The sequence below is a fragment of the Hordeum vulgare genome, chromosome 5H, assembly GCF_904849725.1.
Source record: "Hordeum vulgare subsp. vulgare chromosome 5H, MorexV3_pseudomolecules_assembly, whole genome shotgun sequence".
Taxonomy (NCBI): Eukaryota; Viridiplantae; Streptophyta; class Magnoliopsida; order Poales; family Poaceae; genus Hordeum; species Hordeum vulgare.
Genome location: NC_058522.1, coordinates 143,141,896 through 143,148,774, shown reverse-complemented (window position 1 = coordinate 143,148,774; position 6,879 = coordinate 143,141,896).

The window sequence follows — 6,879 nt, the reverse complement described above, 5'->3', positions numbered from 1 at the left end:
CTTATCCCAGCACGTGCACACATTAAACCAAACACTTACACCCAACGCGGGCAAGAGGGTTGTCAAGCCCCTTGAACTTGTTACTTGCAAGGATTAATTCCAATGGATAGATGATATAAATAAAAAAAGTAAATAAAAAGTAAATAAATTACAACAAAGTAAATTGAGTTTTTAGCAACAGCATTAAGTAGACCCGGAGGCCATAGTTTTCGCTAGAGGCTTCTCTCTCGAACATACCACATGGTGGGTAAACAAATTACTGGTCGACAATTGATAGAATATCACATATTTATGAAATGTTATTCATGGCGATGATTATGTGTATATAGGCATCCTATCCATTAACAAGTAGACCGACCTAGGCGCATCTATGTCACGCCCAAGATGCGACCCCATCCTCAATTTGGCACGAGGGCCTCGTCGGGGATAGAAGCGCATCTCGTCGTGTCGCAAGAATGGATATCGTTACAAGTACATGTACTGAAAAGGAGATATATATATACAGAGTTGGCTTACACTCGCCACAAGCTACATCAGAGTCACATCAGTACATTACAACATCATCAAGAGTAAGAGCAGGGTCCGACTACGGACGAAAACAAACGAGAAAAATAAGAACGACGTCCATCCTTGCTATCCCAGGCTGCCGGCCTGGAACCCATCCTAGATCGATGAAGAAGAAGAAGAAGAAGAAGAAGAAGAAGAAGAGGAAACTCCAAATGAACAATCAACGCTCGCATCAAATAACCTTTACCTGTACCTGCAACTGGTGTTGTAGTAATCTGTGAGCCACAGGGGACTCAGCAATCTCATTTCCAAAGGTATCAAGACTAGCAAAGCTTAATGGGTGAGGTAAGGTTAAGTGGTGAGGTTGCAGCAGCGGCTAAGCATATATTTGGCGGCTAACTTACGAGTACCAGAAATAAGAGAGGGAAGGTCTACGCATAACAGACGTGAACTAATGATGATCAAATGAATGATTCTAAACACCTACCTACGTGAGACATAACCCCACCGTGTCCTCGATCGGAGAATGAACTCACGAAAGAGACAGTCACGGTTACGCACACCGTTGGCATATTTTTATTAAGTTAACTTCAAGTTATCTAGAACCAGTGTTAAGCAAAGTATCCACGTTGCCACATAACCGTGGGTACGGCTTTCCGAAAGATTTAACACTGCAGGGGTGCTCCAACTAGTCCATCACAAATTACCACAAGCCGCATAGAAATCCTCAATCACGAAGCTCGCGATCTCGTCGGATTCCCTAGTGGAAAACCTCAACTCTGAGATTACCCAAAGCATCACCGAAATCCCGATGCACAAGATATCTCGTCAAAGGTAAAACTAATCCAGCAAGGCCGCCCGACGTGTCGACGATCCAGATAGGAGTCGCGTACCTCGTTCTCAGGACACGTCGGATGAGCTAGACGTCGGGATCGCTAAACCTCCGGGTGACCAGAGGGGCGCCGGACATCGCTCAGGTGGGACCAACACTCATGAGGAGCACTGGCCCGGGGGTTGATTAAATTACTCCACGGGTGCCGGCGGGTCCCTCTGCATTATTATTAGGTTATTAGGCAAATGTAGTACCAAAGTTGGGCCTTGCCAGACCAGCTTTAATCTAAAACAAATTATCAAGGGGGTCCCCATAACAACCCCGATCGTGTTAGGAGCGCTCATTTATGGAACATAACACCGGTAGCCGGTAACTAAGGGGGCAAAGGTGGAACAAAACACCAGGCTAGAAAGGCCGAGCCTTCCACCTTTTACCAAGTATATAGGTGCATTAGATTAAATAGCAATTAAATATGGTGATATAACAAGGAACCCATGTTTTCACATGGAATCATCTGCACCTGCATCTAGCAACGCTAACAACAAGGTTAAGAAAGCAGTAACATAGCCAATCAGTGGTTTGCTAGGTTGAACAGGTTGAAGGTTTCATGGCATTGTTGAGAGGCTGATATTTAACGAGTGGTAGGCAACGAGACATAATCGATAGCATTGAGACAACTAGCATGGCAATGATAGTAATGGTATCTAGGGAAATGATCATCTTGCCTGAGATCCCGCTTGGAAGAAGAATGCCTCCGTGAAGCAAACGAACCGACGTAGTCGAACGGGTCCTCACATCCAACACGCTTGCGGAACTCTATCGAGACGGGGAAACCGGAAACAAGCATCAACACACGATATTCACCACACGATGTGCAACACATATGATGCATGAGCTATTGAATACATGCAAGTCACGGCATGACAAATCACACAATCACACACTACACATTAAGTGAATTTCAATATGCACGAGTTGCATATTGACGAAACTCCACGTTAATTATTTAGTTCACTCCCGGTTATCTACAGGGAAATATTAATGTTGTCCAACATGCAAGAGGTTAAGCGGAAATTAAAATACCTATCTAGGCGTTTTAAGTGAGGTCGGAAATGACATATAGCACCTCCGAAACGACCTCACATGTTAATTTACAATTCTGTCCAGATCTGAATTAACACCTTTAATTATTTGATAAACAGCAAAACAAATAGGTTCACGTGATTCTACGCGTCAAGGCAAGCAATCTACACATAAAGAACATCTCCAACGGAGCTACGGTTCAAAAGATACAAGCACCGCAAGATATGATGGCATGAATGCAAAAATGTGTGCAACAGCGGCTACGAGCACTTCAACACATACAAACAGCAAGAGAAAATTAAACTACACGAGATTCTAAGCAAGTTTCATGTAGGACACAATCAAAACGGAGCTACGGTTCGAAAACTACGAGCAAAACAAGAAAACACTACAATCTGCCAAAATCAGCCACATAGCATATTCTACGCCCCACAACTACGGCTACACAACTCCGATAAGCTCAAGCAAGGCATGGAACGGAAGAGGACAAGAAGCACTACTACAAACATCTAACAACAACTAGCATGTCAGCAAGGAGCACTAGGAAAAGAAGACACAAAATGACATCTCACGCACTATTTCAGACTTAGTGAAAATTACACCTCGTGAAAGTGCTGTTTTCGATCTGAAGCAATATTGACAGCAGCAAAACCTATACCTACAGGACTCCAAATGGCATGAAACTTAACAGCATGCTAGAGAAACATAAGGGGTACAACTAACTCCATGGGACCAACCCCAAAAGAGCTACAGATCACAAGATGCAAGCAAGACAAGACTGCAACAAAATAATAACAGGTTCCAGACTTAGAAATATTTCAGCACGTCTAAAACAGCACTATTTCTAGCAACTTGAGGGCAGTCAAAACACACCTAAACTTGCATTTCTATTGCAACTAAAAATACCAGGGGCTAATCAAAACATCCAAGATCAAGTCTCTAGTTGACAACTCCGTCAAACGAAGCACGGAATAAATCCTACGAATTAAACAAAAGAGCATTATAGCAAAATATCTCGCGAACTAACTTACTCGAAAGCTAAAACTAATTGCACAGAAAAATCCATGGGGATTTTTCTACCCCGGAAACATATAAAATATGTGGGGTTTGCAACACAAAATAATGCCACACATTAATGCGAGAAAATAACCTATATACGGAAAAATATACTACCGGCAAATCCCTACACGTAAAAATACAATCGACCGCTCTAAAATACATGATAAAATGGTCCCTAAAACATGGGCATTTAATCTATGGTGGACGGGCAGTACGGTCTAGCGCGAAAAAATAACTACGACGTCTATACTATATAGACATCACGGTAAACAAAGCATTTGGCACGCTAAACTAGATCGAACAAATACGCGAGGTACACAAACGTAATCTACGCGTAAAACTACGCGAAAAACATATATAACTTGCCTCGAACCGACTTACGGTTTAAAAGATATGGACGTCTAAACATACGTCTAAAAACTGGAATTTAATAATTCCTAAAAATCCTAAATACTAACGGGCTCAATGGGGCGCGATATAAAAGAAAAGTGCACATGCAGGGGGGGGGATCTCACCTGGGGAAAATAAACCTCTTGGGCCGGCCTGGTCGGAGGAGGCACCTGGGCCAGCGGGGCGGAGATGGGCCGCGGAAGGCGGTGCGGTGAGGAGGCCGAGGAGTTAGCGTGCCTGGGCCGGGGCATTTGCTCGGCCGAGGGAACCAGCAGGTGGAGCTGGGCCACCGAGGTCTCGGGTGGGCCGCGGTTGGTGGAAGCGCCTGGGCCGGTCAACGGGGCGCCAGCGGGATCGAGTCCCCGATCTGGATCGCGCCGACGGCGGCTTCTCCTCCCGTGGCGGCGACCCGCGGTGCATGGCGACGGGAGCACAGGGGACTCGACGGGGCCGGCCGGATCGGCGGGACTGAGGCGGTGGCGGGACAACGCAAGGTGCAGGCGGCGCTTGGCTGCTACGGCATGACGGAAGATGGCGCGGGGCGGCGTTGCTCCGGCCAGCGGGGCTGTGGCCGGCGGCGCAGGTACCAGGGCGGCGAGGCGCGACGCGAATCTGACGCGGGGGCGGCCGGCGAGCTTCGGGCAGGCGGCGGCCGGCGGGCTCGGGCACAGGGGGCGACGCGCTCGGGAGCCGGGGGAACTCGCGGGGCGGCGGAGCTGCTGGGCTGCGCGGCGGCGCGATGTGGGCTCGGGCGGCGGCGGCCAGATGGGCTCAGTCGGGCCCGATCTGGGCCTGGCGGGCCTGCGAGGCTGGTGGGGAGAGAGGTTGCGGGAGAGAGAGGAGAGGTGGGGCGGCGCGGATCCCGAGGTGGGATTAGGGTTAGCTGCCAAAGTTTTAGGAGGGGGTCTATATATAGACAAACGGGGGGCTCGGTTAACCGGAATCGCGATCCGGATCCGACCGCGGGATCGGTTTCAGAAGTTTCCGAACGCGAGTATGGGTACGCGGCCGTGTAGAGGAAATATCCGGAGACGAGAGGGAGAACGGGCGGCGCGGCACGAATTTTAAAACACCGACAGACGTCCGACGGTAGCCCGAATACGGTGCCGCTACGGTCGACCGTTCGGGTACCAGACGGTCTCCGATCGTGACGAAGTTAGACAGGCGGCCTAGCTATATAAAATAATACCGCACGACAAATCTCAACTCGATCAGAGGAAGTTTTACGCACACTTTTAAAACAGGGGTTTTGACGGTGCCGCGGGCGCGTGCGTGTGCGGTCGGGCTCACAACGGGCAACGACGAGAACCGGCAACTACTAACGGATGCATGTTTTGAAAACAGGCGACAACGGAGATGCCGATGCGATGCAGATGATGCGCATGATGCGATGATGATGCGACAAATATAAATACCCACACGATGAAAACGGAAAGAAAGGGGAATCTTCTGGAACGTCGGCATCGGGCTGTCACAACTCTCCTACACTACAAGAGGATCTCGCCCCGAGATCCAAGAATGAGAGGGGAGAGGATGAGAAAGAACAAGAGGTAAACTTAGTCGCTTCTTTGACAAACGAGTGAAACCAACGATCCTTGAAGATTGCAAGGCGATGAGGAGTGATATGAGAAAGAAGCAAGAATTCACGAAAAATTTCGGCAGCACTTCGGTAGGAAAATGGGACAAAAAAATTCGAAAAGGTGGAAGAAATAGACAATATACACAACCAACAACTAAATAGAGCAAGGGAACACCATGATCTTGATAGAACAACAAGATAGACCTAAAAGAGCAACATCACAATGCCTCCGGAATAAGAGAATTGACTTAGTAGTTGGAAAACTAACAACGAAGAAGAACAAGATAGTAGTGGGCTTATGAAAATCATCTCAACCAATATGAGGTGACAAACAACCACTCAAGGAACAAGGACAGATGAAAGCAAATATATGAAAACTTCTTACACCGAGAGGATACATTGAGAACTGGGATTAATGACAAGCACCATGATAGCCTAACCCATAGGAAAAGCTTTAGGTGAAATCCAAACCAAGATAGCTCAAATGAAGAAATCATGGGTTGAAAATATTTCAACACCATAGAATCGGTGGGTTTAATTATCTCATCCTTGAAAGGAAAACTCTCTGAGGCTCCTACACTAACAAGAAGGCTATAATACCACCTCAAAGGGTAAAGGAAGAACAAATGCACTGAAATGCAAGGGAAAGAATGCTTGAGATACTCCAACAAGAATCTTGAAGAACACTTGAGAATGAATTGAAATCTTGATGAACCACCATGAAGGACCTCCGCATACGAATGAATGATGCAAAGATAACAAGGTAGAAAAGAATAAGATTATGACCTGCCAAGATTTAGATGTAGCCTCACAACGAGATACTTAATAGGACTTGGAACTCAGGAAAAGAAAGATAAGCACACGAGAAAAAGAATTGAAACCACGAGCCACTCCGGAAGAAGAATTGAAATCTCTTGGAAGAAGGAAGGACAATAATAAGAATTATGTTATGCTCATCCTTCATCAATTAAATTGATGACAAGCAACGAATTTAGCATACAACTTATTCTTCTAGAAAGAACTTTAAGAAAGAGGGAGATATGCACCACATGAAGCATAATTGAAGGAAGCACCGGTGAGAATTTACAACTGAATGGGAATTCCAAGAATGCATGGAAACACATGAGAATGAAGAGATCATGATCCACCTAACAAAAAACTTGAATAAGGCACCGAAATAATCGAGAGACGAACGAAGAGACAACAATGGAGAAGAATAGAGGATGAAAGCTGAAAGCTGAGAACGAAGAATCTTCTGAAATGATGGCCTTTGGAGGATCGAGAAATAAAACAACTCAGAGAAGCACCGGATAACAAGAAGGGATCACTCATGATTGGAGCAAATTCAAGATGATAACATGAAGCTGAAATGACGAATATCCAAGAGAATGGACCAAGATTGAGAGAAACACTCCTTCGGATTGCAAGC